This window comes from Polyodon spathula, chromosome 26 (genome assembly GCF_017654505.1).
Source record: "Polyodon spathula isolate WHYD16114869_AA chromosome 26, ASM1765450v1, whole genome shotgun sequence".
Taxonomy (NCBI): domain Eukaryota; kingdom Metazoa; phylum Chordata; class Actinopteri; order Acipenseriformes; family Polyodontidae; genus Polyodon; species Polyodon spathula.
This window is the reverse complement of record NC_054559.1, coordinates 266,334-287,045: the sequence shown is the minus strand read 5'-3', so window position 1 is coordinate 287,045 and position 20,712 is coordinate 266,334. Positions and strand designations below refer to the sequence as shown.

The 20,712-nt window shown below is 27.5% G+C and overlaps 1 long non-coding RNA gene across 1 annotated transcript; it reads left to right on the top strand.

Annotated features, from left to right (window-relative positions):
• Positions 1-3,327: 3,327 nt before the first annotated feature.
• Positions 3,328-10,722, top strand: LOC121300617. Its single transcript, XR_005947547.1, has 3 exons — positions 3,328-3,407; positions 5,304-5,357; positions 7,771-10,722. It is a non-coding gene; the product is annotated as an uncharacterized LOC121300617 (long non-coding RNA).
• Positions 10,723-20,712: the final 9,990 nt, after the last annotated feature.

Genomic DNA, 20,712 nt, shown 5'->3' with positions numbered 1-20,712 from the left:
CTAAAAAGTCTCATGCATTTTACCATTTGTGGCTGTGGGTTGCTTTTATCTTACTATTTTCCATTAATTTGCATGTGTGGCCTGTTAAACTCATCAATTAAACAGAAATTAGACAATCACTAATTTGACTATTTTGACAATTTTTCAGTTCCAGTCGTTTTGATTTCATATGCACAGCAAATCAGACAATCAGGCAATGTGATGTTGTAATAAATGTTCACACTGCTGGACATTGATATTTAATACCCTACAGGTTAAATATCCAAGCATCTGCTCTGCCATTCTCTATTGCTTTTTCTGCTTATATGAGATGTTATACCAAAACCCAAAAAAAAAAAAAAATCGATATGTGGAACTGTACTATAGCCCTACTATACTTTATCTAGAGTTCACCAAAATAACCTGGCAAAAAAAAACTAACAACCATTAAATTGTGTCTGTTTGACTGTGGAACTGAGCTGAGGACCTAGCTGATTAGAACAGTAATCACTGATAAAATACCTTTTCAATATAGAGTGTATTACATGTGTACAACTCATTGTAATAATTCAAAATCTCAAAATCTCTTCACACATTGCTGTGTTCTCTATATTGGGTTATGCTTGATATCTGAAGCATTTCAGTATTGCACAGCAACTTACTTGTAAACCACCTAATCTTTCTCGAAGTGTATGAGGTGGGTGGAAATCAGTTGTTTGACGATGTGAGTGATATTAATCAGTGTGAAAATGATAACCAAAGTGATATTATCAGGAGCTGTCTCCCGTTATATAATCAGTGACAACAGCGTGAGTGATATTAAGCAGGTTGGCTGTCTATATTCTGTCATTGTGAAGTTGTCGTGTTCAGCTGCTGTCGCTGCTGCAGAGACAATACATCCTGACCCCTGTTTAATTATTCATCCCTCAGCAGGTGCGTTACCTGCGCTCTCTTGGAAAGCAATCTGGAATGAAAGGCTGGCTGGCAGGTATTCGTGCTGACGCCTGATCTCCTGCAGATCGGTTTTCATGCTGACACCTGAAACTCCAGGCTGCAGGCAACAAGAGTGTAGGCTGACTAACGACCAGGCCTACCTTAACCAACTCCAACAACCTGTATTTATAATAATACCCAACAATAGTTTATTAAGTAAAGTGGAATGCGTTTTTATACAATTAATAATAAATGCAATTCATATAAACACATTTCAAAACCTTAAACAGTATAATGTTTTAATAGAAATACAAGGCTAGTTTCTAATCTATAAGTAACAGATTGCTAGGTAAACAATACCAAAGGAGTTGTTTAGCATATATAACAACATGTAATGTCTGTCACAGGATGGAATACAACATGGTATCAGGAAACAGCTGCAGCATCCCAATTAAAGCAAAGAACAACACTAAAGCAGAGTGCGCAATGAGGAAGTACAAAGAGAAAGGCTCGTTTGAATGCACTGACAACGACAGCTTCGCGTAGTCAAGCGTATTAACACAAACTGAGAAATGTTGCGATGAGAACGGGATGCGTCGTGCTTGCAGACTGCTTGACGTGACTCTTTGGATTAAATTCCCCAAATATTTTCTTTCCCGCTGCTTGGGAACATCCAGCAGGGGCGGGGTGTGTTTTGTAAATGAAATGCTCATTCTTGAGCACGGAATTCAACAGATCTTGATAATTTCACGATGAGGCCAGAATCGGGGCCATGAATTGAGGGCTGTCTGTGCGTTGTTAAAGAGTTACACACACGAATATGCCATTTGCTTGTTTTTTGTTAAAGGTTAAAATAGCAGATTTTATTTCTTCCCATTTTTCATTAGGTCATGTTTAGCTTTACAGGCTGTGTGGTCTATTCCAATAATATAAACGATGGAGAATATAAACGCCAATGCTATTAGCTTTTGGTTAATACTGACCAGAGGCTTTTTAATATCAATAACGCGATGGAAAAAAAAAACTGTTAACTCAAATAAGTTTACTACGAAAACTAAAATTCTGACTAATTAGTAGCACAGAAAACATTAGGACAAGACTACACTAAGATTTCTGTATTTGTGAGCTCATTAAACACCCGTTTTGCTGTATTTTGACTGTACTTCTATCAATACAGAATACCCATGTTCAAACCCCATTCACAGCATTAAAGGGGATCTCCTCGCAAGCTCAGTAGAGATCCCTGGACAGCCCTGGTCTGGATTATTCACATGAGGCCAGGACTATTGAACACTACAAGCATGGTCTCCTCTACTCTATACAGACAGGGTAGGTGAGGCAGCCACAGTTGAAAGACCACATTGATAGGTTTCCAATGAAATTAGGAAGGGTGTTCAGTCCTGGCATTTAGGATTCAACAGACAACGTCAAATCAACACAATGAATAAGTGAGACCACAGACAGGTGTTTTAATGATTTTAACTGTAACCCTGTTTTGGACTGTTTAAATGAATTGAATGGCCCCTTGCATGTTCATTCTGTCTTCTGCAGTGCAGTTGACCGGCACCCATCACACTGTAGATTCACCCCCGTGCAGCAGATATAGGACCCCTCTTGAAGCTTGCTTTGTTTCTCACTTCGTAACAGAATTGTCTCATTTAATAGGACTTCATTAAAGACACACAGGTAAAAACAGAAATAACTGAGTGCAGTTACCACTGTCCCTTGACAAAGGTATGTTAAACATACTGATACGTTGGCTCTGTTTAGCAAAAATTAATATACTACATATAAAATAAAATAAAATCAAGGGCCGGCGTTCTGCGACACTATACACCGATAGTGATAGCAAGTGTTGATATCACCACAACCCTGTGATGAAATGATATTCACCAACACATAGATATACAGAAAACAAAAAAAAAAAAAACGTTATTTCTTGTCTACTGTTACCTTGTGAAAACTAAAGACAATGTCTCAATGCTCAGAGAAAATCGAAAAGTAGTGATGTATTTTCAACCACTCCACGCCCTAGAGATCATCGCTACTTCCCTTTTAGTTTTAATGAACCTTGATCCCTGACTCACAAAGAAAATGCATCCACAAGCACAATACGCTTCCGCGCTTACTTTTCACTGCCTACCTCCTCTCCTAGTTAAACTGCGCGTAGCTACACTACGCCCCGATAACTAGATGGACAGAGAGCTACCCAGTCACATCACGCGAAGTGGCGAACAAATGTTTGATTGACTCCTTGTCCATCCAACCGAGCTCCAGTTAGCTAAGCGTGTCATGCTTCTTTGATCGATTGCTGCTTTACTCAATTAGACCAAAGGTTTATCCATTTGATCCCGCCTCAAACCGTACGGTCTGGATGTTGGGCCAATCAGAGTACGCCTCGGTGTTCTCCTCCATTTTGTAGAGGTATAAGATAACACTGCGAAGCTGCTATCGCGCTGTTCTGATCCTGTAGTTCTGTGTTGTGCAATGGACGGGTGAGTAAACTGAGGCTTAATGTGCCTAAAAATTATAATAAAAATAAAGTTACGCGCTAACAGAACATAAAGCATTGTATTGGAGTTAACATTTGTAGAGTTACAAAAGGGGCGGGAACTTAATTTAAAAGCAGTTTTCTGACTGAAAATAAATGGTAAAGCTAACCTCGGGAACTCAAGAGACGGGGGAGCGAAAAGAGGCGAAACTAGTTTAAAGTAGTCCTAGGCGTTAAAAATGTTTCAGAAACACGGGTTAAAAGTTAAAGCATTCAGAATAACGCCGTTTAAACGAAGATACTTGAATTCCGTTGTTGGTGTAAAAATACTTTTCGGTAAATATGAATGACGCGCGTGATTTGGTTGCTAGGGTTGCAGATTAGTTTAAGTGTATTTACTTTAAAGAATGAAGGTGCTTTTTTCTGATAAAGGGAAGATTCGTTTTTTTTTTTTTTTCTTAAGAGGAACTGTAAGTTTTCGCATTTACGTCATCAGTTAAAATTGTGTTAATAGTGCTGTTTCATAACACCTTTTTATAACAATTATCAATAAACAAATATCATGAAGTGGACGCTTTACTTTAGATTATTTTCTGTCGTGTTTTTACTTGCTTTACTCATGCACCGTGCATCAAGAAGTTAGTGTGGTACAGCGCGCACCACGAAGCAAAATGGTACGTGTTGCCTGCAGTCGCACCGGGAAGTGAAACATACGCAAACATTAAGTTGAGCAGTGTGCCTCATAGCAAACCGTGCTGTTTTACATTGTCGATTTTTGTTGGTTAAAATAATTGGTTTGAGTGCTGGAAAATGTTTCACGAATTCAGGATGCGGTTGTGTAGAATGTACTGTTAAATTACAGGGCGTCATTCGTGAAAAAAATCTAGAGGCACCACAATGCTATTTATTTTCTATGGCTGATTCGTCTGGATTTCGTGAAACAACCTTGAGTAACTGTAGATAAAACTAACAATGTTGCAACTGCAATTCCCCCCCCCCCCCCCCCCTTTTTTTTTTTTTTTTTTTGTAGTGTACCGTTTAAACCAGCGAGCATGTAAAATTCTGGTTTCTGTCTGAACAGGCCCTGTTGTTGTAACTAGATGAAAAGCGATTGCTTGAATAAACTTAAGTAAATAACAACCCATTGTCAACTAAATATTCTGACTAGAGCGTTTTAATCTCCACTTAAGCCAATAGACATGTAGACCTCGCCGGTCTCATGTACGGGGTTGTGATCCTCAATTGTAAGCGCTGGCATGTTGCCCTTGGGCAGAAATGGCAAGCATTTTTAGCAGAACTAGCTCTACAGGATTTTGACTTGTTTTTTCCTTCCCGAGTAAGGAGCGAATTTATAGAGAACGTGCATTGTATTATATTAAATGGAGAAAGATTTAAATCCCTGAACCTTTAACTAACTATTGTTTCATTGCAGAAGTGGGTTTTTCTAAAAGGTAGTTATCAATTCACAGTACACTGTATTGTTTGGCAGTAGGCAGTTACCAGGGCCTCGCTGTAAACAAAGTAGTGTGAAAATAACATGTTTAATTTTAAAAGAACCAAGCAGAAATCACTTTTTCACAATGAGAACAGGCATTACTGTGCCTGCTAAATCAACAGTCGGCTTTACAATAAGGGAATTCACCCATGACTTAACCGTTGTAAAACTGAGTGTTATGAATGAGTGGACTTTTATTTTGTTTTTTCTAAGTTGTGCATTCTGTACAAAGGACTGATCTTTATTTAGCACTCGCTGAAATGTATGTTCTTCCTGGTATAGTATTCTTTAGCAGTTGTTCCCAGACTTTTTATTAATGTAGATGGAAACAAATGGCCTGTGATGTCCAGAACCCTTTAATGTAATCATAACTAAATTGTGTTTCCTTTTATTTCTTTCCTGCAGCCGTCTAGAGACTGATTTGTATCCTATGGGATCCGGTTACGCTGCTGAAATAGAGTAAGTTTGTCCTAAGTTTCAGATACATCCGAATAACCTTTAAAATAAATAAATACATAAATAAAATAAGTGCATTGTCCCTTTAAGACCTTTTTATATTGACATGTTTGGGAGTTTAGCTGCAGTGTAATGGAGATGGCCCGCCTGGTGCTCTTCTGAATACATTTTTAGTACAGTGTGTTTGTGCATTGAGTCAGGTAGTAATGTGAACCATCAGTTTCAGGTGTCATGTAATCTGAAGCCTAAGATCTTGCTCTTTGTCTTGGTTACATAGATGTGTCCACACCTGATAGAGGCATGTTTAGAAATTACATTTTTAAAGTCTTTGAAAGGTGAATTCTAATCCTGAAATGTTGCACTGTTTCTAGCACCATTTGATTTAACCCCTTCATGGAATTAAGATATGCATTTATTACATTAATTCCAGCGCCTCTGAATGGTTTAGGCTTTTCATGAAGCCTGCCAGTCTTGGTATGCTTTTAATGAAGTAGAAAGTACCCAGTTGTCTGATTGGGTTTCTGAAGTAGGTTTGGTGTTGAGCAGTCTACAGACTTCCATGGACTGATCAGGTGTTTGTTTGCTTGTCTGCATGCCAATGTTGAGAATGCAATTAGATATGTCAATCAACTGTAAAACTCTAGATGTTGAAAGTTGAAGCTGCTTTTTGTACCCCACCATATCCCTTCTAAAGTACTGTTTTACATGGTCTGGTGGATTCCTCTTTAATGCATCAGCAGTTTCCACATAATCATAACTTGATGGAATGCAGTGCTAGTGTGGCTTATTTAACTTTGATACTAACATTTAATTTGCAAAATAAAATGGGTTGTGAACAGTATATTGAGACTGAGCATGCATGGTAATGAGGAATCAAGCTTGTAACAGTTTGCTTGGTCAGTAGGGTTGTAGCCAATTTCTGTATAACTTAACTACACCAGTTTGGTTTAGCTGAGATTTAATTTTGACTTTTGTAAAAACATCGGTTTTTCCATGTTGTAAACTAGCATGACTTAGTTGAGTTTCTGGTAGGATTGCAGAGAAGGGTTTTTGTCTTGGGTTTCCTGTGGGGTGGGGAGTGCATGAGAAACAGAATGCAGAGTGGAATTTACTTGGGATGAGTTGCAGGCCACTCTGGAAATGTCAGTTTTATAAGGGAGGAATGTGAGAGCTGTTTTTAATAAAGCAACATTTCAGGTTAGCATTGCTCAAATGACAGATGTGCAGCTGCATGATAAATTAGATGTCTGGAATGTGTGTGTTGTGAAATTCCATCTGTATCTGAAAGAATCAGAAACGGAAAATTGTTCAGGTGGTTAGGCTACCAAATACAAGTCTGTCTGCACTGGGCCATGGGAAGTTTTGCAATCCTTGAGCTAAGAGGCACTGAACAGATTCTTGACTACCCAAGTGCTTTAAAAAACCCCAGCCATGTAACAATAGACATGCTATAGTTAAGAAGTATGGAAACAGTCCAAAGCTGTCTTATGTTTAGCTATACCAGATGTGTTGTACTGTGGCATCCTCTGCTCCCTGCTTTGATTCAAGTGCTCGCACACATACAGGTTTCTGTGAGTTTCTCTTTCCTGGTGGCTTGGGAAAAACCATGCATATCCCAACAGCACTAAATCTGTTCCGTACAGCGTGTCAATTGTTTGTTTTTTTCAAGCTGCAGGTAGTGTTAAATCTGAAGTTTATAATCTGGTTTGGTGCCACTGTTGGCTTTGATGTACACTAACAATTTAAAGTGATTTGAGAGCATTTAAAAAAAAAATTGGATACCCACCTACATCCTGCTTGCTAAAAGTTGGCATCTTCATTGCCCACCTTGGAGCTTAATCCAGGTGTAAATTGAACTTAAGACTCTGTATCTCAAATGCCCCTCTCACCTTTTAGTTACAATATCTAAGTGACTCTGCAGGTTCTTGCTGGTGTATTAACAGGCTGTTTAACTTGAAGTGAGGAAGCTTGCTTGCCTGCAAGGCTTTTAGAAGGATTGCACAAGGGGGATGAAAATGCCTGTAGTAATTAGAGCAGTACTTGCTTGTTTCCTTGAGGTTGAGATTTGCATGCTGGTTGTGTTGCCGCTGCTATTCCAGTTTTCAAACCTCTTTCTTGGAACTATTGTGCAGCTTCTGTATGAGGCTGTAGTTTATTGTTGGAAGGTTGACGCAAAACATTTTACCCGCCATTCTAAACCAAATATGCAGATTTTTATCCAACCACAATGTGATGCTTTGTTTGTACTGCAGATCTGTTCTGTTTAAGGGGAACAATTCTCTCTTCCCTAGTGTGTGTCAGTCTTTACTAATGCCTACCCCACACATCACTGCAGCCAACTAACTTTTTATTGATTTAATTTACCATCTCATCTTTACTGCTGTCTAACCTTACTGTCATCTTATTCTCTTTACAGCAGTGTCCACGATATTACAGTTGGTACAAAGGTAGGCATTTCTTCATCTGTTTCTTATGCTTTTGGGAACTTTTTTTTTATAGTTTAGTGAAAACCTTTTTTGTTTCAAACACTTCCTGCACTGTTCATCTCTACATATCTGTGGCACTGGCTCTCAAAATGCACCAGGTACAGGAGGGGTTAGAATGTGATACACATAGTGCATTACTGAAATAACTGACACTTTTAGTGGGAAGGTATATTAATTGCTTAGTTTAACTGCTTACGTGGGCGCTTTGTATCTATAGTGAAGCATTTTAATGGCCATGACTAAGAAATTGTTGGAGGATTTAGGTCTTTATTGGAACAAAAGGCAGTACTGTTGTGAACTTTAAAGGGCAGAACTGAATCTGCTCTGTATTTGAGGGGGTAGCCCCTTGGGCAGTCATCCTCCCCAAATCAGGCACATCTCTCTATTTTACCACCGGCTCGGGATGGGATAGAAGTATTTTGCTATTCACAAGCAGAACTCGTGACAGAGCTGGTTTGTCAATGAATTGTAATTTGTTCTTTAGCCTTTGATACATCTAAAAAAATTTGTGCACTTAAGTATTTGTTCTAGATTGTAGTATTGCTAGTTCCTGTTTTAACTCCTAAATAAGCTTTTGTATGTAGGTGTCTTGCTGGGTCCATTTTTTTAAAAAAAAAAAAAAAAAAAAAAAACTTAAATGGTTATTTTAAGTGTAGCTGACCAATCAATATCTGAAGATTTTTATAGTTTAGGCTATTTTTGGTGTGGAAAAACACATGTGGAAAAACATCTTTTTAGGTAACGGAAAAATTCAGGGACCAAGCACTAGATACATCCTTATTACTTTCCAGCAGTAACATTTATCCTGATATAAACTATTTTCTTTAAGATGGTCATGCTGCCAGTTATACTCTGGCAGTCTGCTCTGTTTGAACGTTAAGCCCTCAGGAGACTTTGCTGCGTATTTACAGCTCTCTAAGTCTAGCAAATGAACAATGCAGTGGGGCACTGTACCGTTCTCTAGTGTAGCCCTTTATAGAACGGATATTAAGACACAATTGACCTTGTGACTGTCGGGTTTCCTGCACTACAGCTTGTTTTGCACAAAAGCCAGGTTATTTCCCTAGACTTTTTTTTTTATTTGTTTGTCACTTGTGTAGTAGTTTAAGCTGGTTCAGTTATGAACTTTTAGTTCCAAACTCTCCTTCATTTTGAAGTAAAACTACCTTTTCAATAGAAAATAACACTTTTTTAGGGTATTTCTGTAGAACTTATGGTTGTAAATTTCCCACGTTATGGAGCAAAAACTGTTAAACTGAATTGACAAGTCTTTGCTTGTGCAATTGAGTGGAGCTGGGTGCAGCAAGCATGTGATCTAGAAGCATAAACATGGCTGTTACCATGGAAACCTTATTTTGTGTTTTTGGGCATACTGCTGGGAATTCCGAGGATACATTCCTCTCTGGAGCCCTGAATGCTGTTCAAAATCTGCCTTTCTGCTGAGGGTCTGTGACAGGATGCAACAGACAGGCTTGCACATGTAGAGCATGCAGTATCTACATCCGCTAGCATCTCTCATTGCTATTGACTGCTGTCACCTGCTCTAACTGCTCGGTGTCTTTAAAAAGCGAACCACTTATTAATCAGCCAGTTTTCACAGACCAATTGGAATTGAGCAACCTGGAGTACAATGGCCAAAGCTGCTCTATAAATCAAACTGTCTACAGTTCAGAGTTTAATGTCCTCTACTAGCAAATGCAGAACAATGGAAAAATATTGTAATGTGGTCCAGTTTAAAGGGGGAGTGGGTTGCTGTGCTTTTGAGCTTTGGATTTGAAATACTGCATCATCATCCAGGTTTGTATCTACTGCCCTGCGAAAACTCACTAAATCCTAACCAGGCTAAACAAGATGTGTTCTGGGAATGTTTAGTGACACCTTGGACAAAGGACAGGAACTTGAATAAAATCGCAACCAGAATTTATTTATTTATTTTTACACAGAAGAGTTAATTAGTGAGACTGCATGGTTCCTGCCTCCCCCTTTTAGAAGCTGTTTGCTTGAGTGAGGGAGCTTATCAGCGCAGGAAGGGAGTCTCCATTATCCTGCACTGTGTGTTTGTGGCCTTTCTCCCTGGTTTGTTACAAGGTTTATATTCCATTTCCTGAGGGAGTAGTCTCTTGCTATTCACTCAACAGCCATGAAAAGCACCAAGCGGTTTGTTTGACTTAGGGGGAATGTGAGCTGTAATTATTAAGGAATGTGATATCGGCTTTAAATTGAAGTCGACAATCGGTGGCTGTTAATGCTAAATCATTCGTCTATGGTCTTAATGTATGCCATTAGCAATTGGGTTTAAATTACAGTAAATACATTTAAGTATTATGATTCTGTGGTGTTTTATAAATATTTGGTGTGAAGGCTGAAAGAATTGGCTAATTGCATTATTATTTGAGCTGGTCCCATGTTTAACGTAGGGGTTGCTTTTGACTGTAGCCTAGGTTGTTTTTTTTAGTGTAGGGTGTATTCTTCTTTGAAATAAACATGACTCCTTTGTTCTCATGGACCATTCAGATCCATGCTTATCCTGTTAGTTTGTTGTGGGTGTAGCTTGCATGAACCCAACACCATGGTTTCACTGTAAAATGACCCTGAAGCAGTAGACTTGGCAGCGACTGGATATTGTAACCAGGCGTGGCACAGGTTAATCCTCCAGACCTGCTGGAAATATGTTGCTGCCTTTGTTTTGCCCATGCAAGCTGTATTTAAATAGGGGGAGGTGGGATGGGATAGGCTAAACTGTACATAGATCTGGTCATTTACCTTTCTGTTAAACAGCCCTGTAAAAACAAGGCAGTCTCTGAGATATAATGGGTGATGAATGGGACCTATTCATGGTATGCAAATAGTTCCAGCCCCCTGTCAACAGACATGTTCACAGCCTGTGTTGGGCATGTTTGCACTGAGGGTGCTGTTGTTTTTTTTTTTTTTTTTTTTTTTTTTTTTTTTTAGTGAAGGGGGGTAGCGGCATATTAAAGGTGAGAGAACATTCAGTGGGGGACCACTCTCCAGGAGGAAAAGCTTGCTTTTTGTGTACACTGTAATAAGTAAATTGCCTTTCTTGCTTTTGAAATTACTAATGTTTTGTGTTGGAGGAGGAGTGCTTGTGTTTGAGACAAGACTTCGTACCCTATATAGTTTCTACTCTCAACCTAAATGAGTAGATCTGACTTCTTGGTTATTGTATACAGAGAAAATCTATTGGCTACAACTATAAACAGTCGTAGTAAACGTTGTCAAGTGGAGCACTATACTGACTGCCCTGGAGAGGGGGAGGGGGGGGGGGGGGGGGGGGGGGTGGATTTCGGAAACAAGAATTTAAATCCAGTTTCTCTTTTCAGAAGAGATGCAACAGTCTTGCAAAACTGCCTAATTTGAACAAAGCTTTGTCAAGTGTGTGCATAGTTTATGTACAAAAATTAGGACAATTTGATTGCCTTTTAGTTGACCAGGCTTTAATTGTGAAGATTAATAATACATACATTTTGCCTTTTGATCCACGTGGCCAAAGTTAGTGATATAGAGTTCCCTCACTTCAACTTGCTGTAATTTTCCTTCAGGTAACCTGTAGCTATTTGCATGCAGAATGAATCCTTCCTCTGTTGAGGCTGTTGGGAGAGCAAGGCGAGGCCTGGGCTGTGTGCCACAGTTAACTCCACACCTGAACTTGGCAAGAGAGGGAGTGACAGGGCTGCTGCCATGGCAACATCTCCCTTCCAGCAATGCATTGTAAATATTTTATGACCTTTTAGCTTCTGCACTTAGGAAGGATACCTTTTACGAACCCTAGCCGTGAAGCCAGTTAGTCTCAAGCTTGTTGAATAAACTTTTGTTGGTTTCATGTTAACTGACAGATGCGTAGACGTAAGGAGTTCACATTGGTATGGCTGTTAAACCCATTTGTTTGGAGTTAGCACTTACATATTTGAATTGGCAAATGAAGCAATACCTGTGCACTTAAGTATTTTTACACGCAATAAATAAATAATGCTGCAGCCATATGCTGTTGACTGCAAAGCACTTGAGATTGTTAAGTGGTGTGTTATAGGGCTGTATGTTTTTGTTTTTTAGAAATTGCTAGCCCTGGCGAAGTTGCTTTGGAGGTTTATGGAAAGAAGGGGTTTTGTGTTCATGTACAGAGAGAGACAAAGTCGACTCTGTGTGCCCTCGGTCTGTCCTGATTAATAACCCTGCAAAATTGAGACCACTTCAGAGCCACATGCTGGATCCCAGATGACTTCCCTGCTTGTGCAGAGGAAATGCTTGATGGAGTCTGGTGCTTTGTGATCTGGGCTGTCTGTTCACTCAAAAGAAATGGCCTCTTGTCAAGGGACCCACCAAACTCTCACTACATATGGTTTCCATTGGGCACTGAATTGTGGGGGAGGAACATCCTTGCACTGAAGTAATGGATTCCCATGCATTTCAAAAGCAACACTCAACTGAACAAGATGATTGTGTTTTGTCATTTGGTGGAATGTGTCCTAAATGCCCTAAACTTTGCCAGTAATTTAAGGGATAAGGTACACGTGTTATATTTGTGTGCTGAGGCATGAACTGGCTAACACAAGCTGTTGTAGTGTTCGGTGTGTTTTGAGGGTTTTGGATGTTGCTTGAAACTGCTGTTAAATGTAGTTGCTGAACATTGTTGGTACTCTTAAGGTGTTGCTTACCACAGCGGTTTGTGTTCATGCATTCCAAATTGTGTTTTTTTTTTTTTTTGGGGGGGGGGGGGGGGGGGGGGGGTTACCTCAAACTTTGTTTTTTTGTTTTTAAAGAAACTCATTTTAATGGGAGATGTTGGCTCCCAGAGTCTTAACTGATCATATGAGCCCCCTCTAACCATCCCTCGTTTGTCCTGCTGCTTTCTGTTGGCGAGGCAATCGGTGACCCTTTTGAGGGAGGAGAATTCTGTATTCATTGTGGGGTGGCTGCACAGGTATGCTTATGTGCAGTCATCAGAAGTGCATTGGTGGAATTCTGTTATCAGTAGACACATGCCAGGTTATGTGTAGGAGTCACTGTGGGCAGAGGCTTATTGCTTCAATGCATGTCAAGCATAGTGAGTGCTCAGCTGCAGGATTGTTTTACTTGCAGAATACAATGCAGAGTCTACTCAGGTGAGCTCACCAGTCAGGGGCTCCATCAGAAGTGAGAAGCCTTGCAGGTGATTCCATGTAAACACCCCTCTCCTATAAAAATGAAATACAAAAACGTTAACTTTGGCGTGCCAGTTTCAAAATGCGGTGCAGCAGGTGGGCAGTGAGGCTGTGAAAATCCTGTGTCTCCTTTTCTCACAGAAACTCTTCACACTGCCAATGTTGGCTCTTGAAGAGACACTCATTGTGAAAGCTGTTGTTCCCAGTAACCTGAGAGGCTGAGCAGGACCAGGGCTGTCTGAGCTTCCCCTGTCAGCTGGAAGACTCGATATGCCACATTAGCTACAGCCATTGAATGAAAGTTTTTTGTATCTTTTTAGTCTGTTTTATAAATTGTTACAAACATATTTCAAAATAAAGATCCCAAACAGTAGGTTCATTAGATTTTAGTGTGGTATTGTACAATTTTTTTGGCGAGTTGTCCCATCTCTCAGGTTTTGTGTTCTAGTAAAGCAAGAACATTTTTAAAAAATCTATTAAATTAGGTCCGCTTGTTTAATGTGCTTCCATGAACTCCAACATCTCCTTCTGAGATGCAGATTTAATAATTGATGAATCCCAAAATAGGTAGCTGCCATGAAAGCTGTACTGTGACTGGCTGATACTGGACCCATATCACTGAGATCAAAGCTTGTTATCTTGGTATTGCCTTTCAAGGGAAATAGTGTTGTCGTTGTTGCTTGGGTAGAGGTGGGGTAGGGGGTTCTGCATGTAAAAGTGGTTGTTCATGATCTGCAATGTACCTCAGTGAGGAGATGCTAGTGAGTCCCAGGATAGTGAGTGTGTGAAAAAATAAACTCTCTCAATCAGAAAATGGATAAACGGGTTAAAGTACACCAATGCTGGTTTGCCATAAACTGGTTTACTTTAAAATACCCATAAGGTAAAACGAGCAGATTTGTCTAAACATCAGGTGTGTTGTACATTTATGGGATTGGCTAAAGGTTTTATCACCACTATTCAGACTAAGGTCTTTTTTAGGTACCCAAATAATTTTCCCTTTTTATTTTTTGTTTTTTTGCTCTTTTTTTTTTTTTTCCTCTTGCGTCCCTAACGGACCCTTATCATGAGCAATTCGACTGCAGCAGGTCAGTTTTTTTTTCTGGTCGTTTTAAAGTAAAACAAGAACCATTTTTGAATGCTAATCCTTACTTGTCATTCATCAGCCAATGGCAACGACAGTAAGAAGTTTAAAGGAGACCACAGAAGTTTTTTTGGTTTTTTCGCGTGTGATTCACGTGCGCAAACTTTTCAATGACGTTTTTTTTTTTGAGGTTTTTTCACTGGGACTGCCCTTTTTGTTTTCACCAACCTGCTTTTTTTCAAAGGAAAAAACCAGGTATGTTTTTGTTTTTTTTTTTGTGTTTTTTTTTTTTTTTTTGTTGTTTTTTTTTGTTTTGGTTTTTTTTTTTTTTTTTTTTTTTTTTGTTTTTTTTTTTGTTTGTTTTTTTTTTTTTTTTTTTTTTTTTTTTTTTTTTTTTTTTTTTTTGGCTTTTTTAGTTTTTGTTTTTTTGTTTTTTGTTTTTTATTTTTTTTTTTTTTTTTTTTTTTTTATTTGTTTTTTTTGTTTTTTTTTTTTTTTTTTTTTTTTTTTTTTTTTTTTTTTTTTTTTTTTTTTTTTTTTTTTTTTTTTTTTTTTTTTTTGTTTTTGTTTGTTTTTTGTTTTTTTTTTTTTTTTTTTTTTTTTTTTTTTTTTTTTTTGTTTTTTTTTTTTTTTTTTTTTTTTTTTTTTTTTTTCTTTGTTTTTTTTTTTTTTTTTTTTTTTTTTTTTTTGATTTTTTTTTTTTTTTTTTTTTTTTTTTTTTTTTTTTTTTTTTTTTTTTTTTTTTTTTTTTTTTTTTTTTTTTTTTTTTTTTTTTTTTTTTTTTTTTTTTTTTTTTTTTTTTTTTTTTTTTTTTTTTTTTTTTTTTTTTTTTTTTTTTTTTTTTTTTTTTTTTTTTTTTTTTTTTTTTTTTTTTTTTTTTTTTTTTTTTTTTTTTTTTTTTTTTTTTTTTTTTTTTTTTTTTTTTTTTTTTTTTTTTTTTTTTTTTTTTTTTTTTTTTTTTTTTTTTTTTTTTTTTTTTTTTTTTTTTTTTTTTTTTTTTTTTTTTTTTTTTTTTTTTTTTTTTTTTTTTTTTTTTTTTTTTTTTTTTTTTTTTTTTTTTTTTTTTTTTTTTTTTTTTTTTTTTTTTTTTTTTTTTTTTTTTTTTTTTTTTTTTTTTTTTTTTTTTTTTTTTTTTTTTTTTTTTTTTTTTTTTTTTTTTTTTTTTTTTTTTTTTTTTTTTTTTTTTTTTTTTTTTTTTTTTTTTTTTTTTTTTTTTTTTTTTTTTTTTTTTTTTTTTTTTTTTTTTTTTTTTTTTTTTTTTTTTTTTTTTTTTTTTTTTTTTTTTTTTTTTTTTTTTTTTTTTTTTTTTTTTTTTTTTTTTTTTTTTTTTTTTTTTTTTTTTTTTTTTTTTTTTTTTTTTTTTTTTTTTTTTTTTTTTTTTTTTTTTTTTTTTTTTTTTTTTTTTTTTTTTTTTTTTTTTTTTTTTTTTTTTTTTTTTTTTTTTTTTTTTTTTTTTTTTTTTTTTTTTTTTTTTTTTTTTTTTTTTTTTTTTTTTTTTTTTTTTTTTTTTTTTTTTTTTTTTTTTTTTTTTTTTTTTTTTTTTTTTTTTTTTTTTTTTTTTTTTTTTTTTTTTTTTTTTTTTTTTTTTTTTTTTTTTTTTTTTTTTTTTTTTTTTTTTTTTTTTTTTTTTTTTTTTTTTTTTTTTTTTTTTTTTTTTTTTTTTTTTTTTTTTTTTTTTTTTTTTTTTTTTTTTTTTTTTTTTTTTTTTTTTTTTTTTTTTTTTTTTTTTTTTTTTTTTTTTTTTTTTTTTTTTTTTTTTTTTTTTTTTTTTTTTTTTTTTTTTTTTTTTTTTTTTTTTTTTTTTTTTTTTTTTTTTTTTTTTTTTTTTTTTTTTTTTTTTTTTTTTTTTTTTTTTTTTTTTTTTTTTTTTTTTTTTTTTTTTTTTTTTTTTTTTTTTTTTTTTTTTTTTTTTTTTTTTTTTTTTTTTTTTTTTTTTTTTTTTTTTTTTTTTTTTTTTTTTTTTTTTTTTTTTTTTTTTTTTTTTTTTTTTTTTTTTTTTTTTTTTTTTTTTTTTTTTTTTTTTTTTTTTTTTTTTTTTTTTTTTTTTTTTTTTTTTTTTTTTTTTTTTTTTTTTTTTTTTTTTTTTTTTTTTTTTTTTTTTTTTTTTTTTTTTTTTTTTTTTTTTTTTTTTTTTTTTTTTTTTTTTTTTTTTTTTTTTTTTTTTTTTTTTTTTTTTTTTTTTTTTTTTTTTTTTTTTTTTTTTTTTTTTTTTTTTTTTTTTTTTTTTTTTTTTTTTTTTTTTTTTTTTTTTTTTTTTTTTTTTTTTTTTTTTTTTTTTTTTTTTTTTTTTTTTTTTTTTTTTTTTTTTTTTTTTTTTTTTTTTTTTTTTTTTTTTTTTTTTTTTTTTTTTTTTTTTTTTTTTTTTTTTTTTTTTTTTTTTTTTTTTTTTTTTTTTTTTTTTTTTTTTTTTTTTTTTTTTTTTTTTTTTTTTTTTTTTTTTTTTTTTTTTTTTTTTTTTTTTTTTTTTTTTTTTTTTTTTTTTTTTTTTTTTTTTTTTTTTTTTTTTTTTTTTTTTTTTTTTTTTTTTTTTTTTTTTTTTTTTTTTTTTTTTTTTTTTTTTTTTTTTTTTTTTTTTTTTTTTTTTTTTTTTTTTTTTTTTTTTTTTTTTTTTTTTTTTTTTTTTTTTTTTTTTTTTTTTTTTTTTTTTTTTTTTTTTTTTTTTTTTTTTTTTTTTTTTTTTTTTTTTTTTTTTTTTTTTTTTTTTTTTTTTTTTTTTTTTTTTTTTTTTTTTTTTTTTTTTTTTTTTTTTTTTTTTTTTTTTTTTTTTTTTTTTTTTTTTTTTTTTTTTTTTTTTTTTTTTTTTTTTTTTTTTTTTTTTTTTTTTTTTTTTTTTTTTTTTTTTTTTTTTTTTTTTTTTTTTTTTTTTTTTTTTTTTTTTTTTTTTTTTTTTTTTTTTTTTTTTTTTTTTTTTTTTTTTTTTTTTTTTTTTTTTTTTTTTTTTTTTTTTTTTTTTTTTTTTTTTTTTTTTTTTTTTTTTTTTTTTTTTTTTTTTTTTTTTTTTTTTTTTTTTTTTTTTTTTTTTTTTTTTTTTTTTTTTTTTTTTTTTTTTTTTTTTTTTTTTTTTTTTTTTTTTTTTTTTTTTTTTTTTTTTTTTTTTTTTTTTTTTTTTTTTTTTTTTTTTTTTTTTTTTTTTTTTTTTTTTTTTTTTTTTTTTTTTTTTTTTTTTTTTTTTTTTTTTTTTTTTTTTTTTTTTTTTTTTTTTTTTTTTTTTTTTTTTTTTTTTTTTTTTTTTTTTTTTTTTTTTTTTTTTTTTTTTTTTTTTTTTTTTTTTTTTTTTTTTTTTTTTTTTTTTTTTTTTTTTTTTTTTTTTTTTTTTTTTTTTTTTTTTTTTTTTTTTTTTTTTTTTTTTTTTTTTTTTTTTTTTTTTTTTTTTTTTTTTTTTTTTTTTTTTTTTTTTTTTTTTTTTTTTTTTTTTTTTTTTTTTTTTTTTTTTTTTTTTTTTTTTTTTTTTTTTTTTTTTTTTTTTTTTTTTTTTTTTTTTTTTTTTTTTTTTTTTTTTTTTTTTTTTTTTTTTTTTTTTTTTTTTTTTTTTTTTTTTTTTTTTTTTTTTTTTTTTTTTTTTTTTTTTTTTTTTTTTTTTTTTTTTTTTTTTTTTTTTTTTTTTTTTTTTTTTTTTTTTTTTTTTTTTTTTTTTTTTTTTTTTTTTTTTTTTTTTTTTTTTTTTTTTTTTTTTTTTTTTTTTTTTTTTTTTTTTTTTTTTTTTTTTTTTTTTTTTTTTTTTTTTTTTTTTTTTTTTTTTTTTTTTTTTTTTTTTTTTTTTTTTTTTTTTTTTTTTTTTTTTTTTTTTTTTTTTTTTTTTTTTTTTTTTTTTTTTTTTTTTTTTTTTTTTTTTTTTTTTTTTTTTTTTTTTTTTTTTTTTTTTTTTTTTTTTTTTTTTTTTTTTTTTTTTTTTTTTTTTTTTTTTTTTTTTTTTTTTTTTTTTTTTTTTTTTTTTTTTTTTTTTTTTTTTTTTTTTTTTTTTTTTTTTTTTTTTTTTTTTTTTTTTTTTTTTTTTTTTTTTTTTTTTTTTTTTTTTTTTTTTTTTTTTTTTTTTTTTTTTTTTTTTTTTTTTTTTTTTTTTTTTTTTTTTTTTTTTTTTTTTTTTTTTTTTTTTTTTTTTTTTTTTTTTTTTTTTTTTTTTTTTTTTTTTTTTTTTTTTTTTTTTTTTTTTTTTTTTTTTTTTTTTTTTTTTTTTTTTTTTTTTTTTTTTTTTTTTTTTTTTTTTTTTTTTTTTTTTTTTTTTTTTTTTTTTTTTTTTTTTTTTTTTTTTTTTTTTTTTTTTTTTTTTTTTTTTTTTTTTTTTTTTTTTTTTTTTTTTTTTTTTTTTTTTTTTTTTTTTTTTTTTTTTTTTTTTTTTTTTTTTTTTTTTTTTTTTTTTTTTTTTTTTTTTTTTTTTTTTTTTTTTTTTTTTTTTTTTTTTTTTTTTTTTTTTTTTTTTTTTTTTTTTTTTTTTTTTTTTTTTTTTTTTTTTTTTTTTTTTTTTTTTTTTTTTTTTTTTTTTTTTTTTTTTTTTTTTTTTTTTTTTTTTTTTTTTTTTTTTTTTTTTTTTTTTTTTTTTTTTTTTTTTTTTTTTTTTTTTTTTTTTTTTTTTTTTTTTTTTTTTTTTTTTTTTTTTTTTTTTTTTTTTTTTTTTTTTTTTTTTTTTTTTTTTTTTTTTTTTTTTTTTTTTTTTTTTTTTTTTTTTTTTTTTTTTTTTTTTTTTTTTTTTTTTTTTTTTTTTTTTTTTTTTTTTTTTTTTTTTTTTTTTTTTTTTTTTTTTTTTTTTTTTTTTTTTTTTTTTTTTTTTTTTTTTTTTTTTTTTTTTTTTTTTTTTTTTTTTTTTTTTTTTTTTTTTTTTTTTTTTTTTTTTTTTTTTTTTTTTTTTTTTTTTTTTTTTTTTTTTTTTTTTTTTTTTTTTTTTTTTTTTTTTTTTTTTTTTTTTTTTTTTTTTTTTTTTTTTTTTTTTTTTTTTTTTTTTTTTTTTTTTTTTTTTTTTTTTTTTTTTTTTTTTTTTTTTTTTTTTTTTTTTTTTTTTTTTTTTTTTTTTTTTTTTTTTTTTTTTTTTTTTTTTTTTTTTTTTTTTTTTTTTTTTTTTTTTTTTTTTTTTTTTTTTTTTTTTTTTTTTTTTTTTTTTTTTTTTTTTTTTTTTTTTTTTTTTTTTTTTTTTTTTTTTTTTTTTTTTTTTTTTTTTTTTTTTTTTTTTTTTTTTTTTTTTTTTTTTTTTTTTTTTTTTTTTTTTTTTTTTTTTTTTTTTTTTTTTTTTTTTTTTTTTTTTTTTTTTTTTTTTTTTTTTTTTTTTTTTTTTTTTTTTTTTTTTTTTTTTTTTTTTTTTTTTTTTTTTTTTTTTTTTTTTTTTTTTTTTTTTTTTTTTTTTTTTTTTTTTTTTTTTTTTTTTTTTTTTTTTTTTTTTTTTTTTTTTTTTTTTTTTTTTTTTTTTTTTTTTTTTTTTTTTTTTTTTTTTTTTTTTTTTTTTTTTTTTTTTTTTTTTTTTTTTTTTTTTTTTTTTTTTTTTTTTTTTTTTTTTTTTTTTTTTTTTTTTTTTTTTTTTTTTTTTTTTTTTTTTTTTTTTTTTTTTTTTTTTTTTTTTTTTTTTTTTTTTTTTTTTTTTTTTTTTTTTTTTTTTTTTTTTTTTTTTTTTTTTTTTTTTTTTTTTTTTTTTTTTTTTTTTTTTTTTTTTTTTTTTTTTTTTTTTTTTTTTTTTTTTTTTTTTTTTTTTTTTTTTTTTTTTTTTTTTTTTTTTTTTTTTTTTTTTTTTTTTTTTTTTTTTTTTTTTTTTTTTTTTTTTTTTTTTTTTTTTTTTTTTTTTTTTTTTTTTTTTTTTTTTTTTTTTTTTTTTTTTTTTTTTTTTTTTTTTTTTTTTTTTTTTTTTTTTTTTTTTTTTTTTTTTTTTTTTTTTTTTTTTTTTTTTTTTTTTTTTTTTTTTTTTTTTTTTTTTTTTTTTTTTTTTTTTTTTTTTTTTTTTTTTTTTTTTTTTTTTTTTTTTTTTTTTTTTTTTTTTTTTTTTTTTTTTTTTTTTTTTTTTTTTTTTTTTTTTTTTTTTTTTTTTTTTTTTTTTTTTTTTTTTTTTTTTTTTTTTTTTTTTTTTTTTTTTTTTTTTTTTTTTTTTTTTTTTTTTTTTTTTTTTTTTTTTTTTTTTTTTTTTTTTTTTTTTTTTTTTTTTTTTTTTTTTTTTTTTTTTTTTTTTTTTTTTTTTTTTTTTTTTTTTTTTTTTTTTTTTTTTTTTTTTTTTTTTTTTTTTTTTTTTTTTTTTTTTTTTTTTTTTTTTTTTTTTTTTTTTTTTTTTTTTTTTTTTTTTTTTTTTTTTTTTTTTTTTTTTTTTTTTTTTTTTTTTTTTTTTTTTTTTTTTTTTTTTTTTTTTTTTTTTTTTTTTTTTTTTTTTTTTTTTTTTTTTTTTTTTTTTTTTTTTTTTTTTTTTTTTTTTTTTTTTTTTTTTTTTTTTTTTTTTTTTTTTTTTTTTTTTTTTTTTTTTTTTTTTTTTTTTTTTTTTTTTTTTTTTTTTTTTTTTTTTTTTTTTTTTTTTTTTTTTTTTTTTTTTTTTTTTTTTTTTTTTTTTTTTTTTTTTTTTTTTTTTTTTTTTTTTTTTTTTTTTTTTTTTTTTTTTTTTTTTTTTTTTTTTTTTTTTTTTTTTTTTTTTTTTTTTTTTTTTTTTTTTTTTTTTTTTTTTTTTTTTT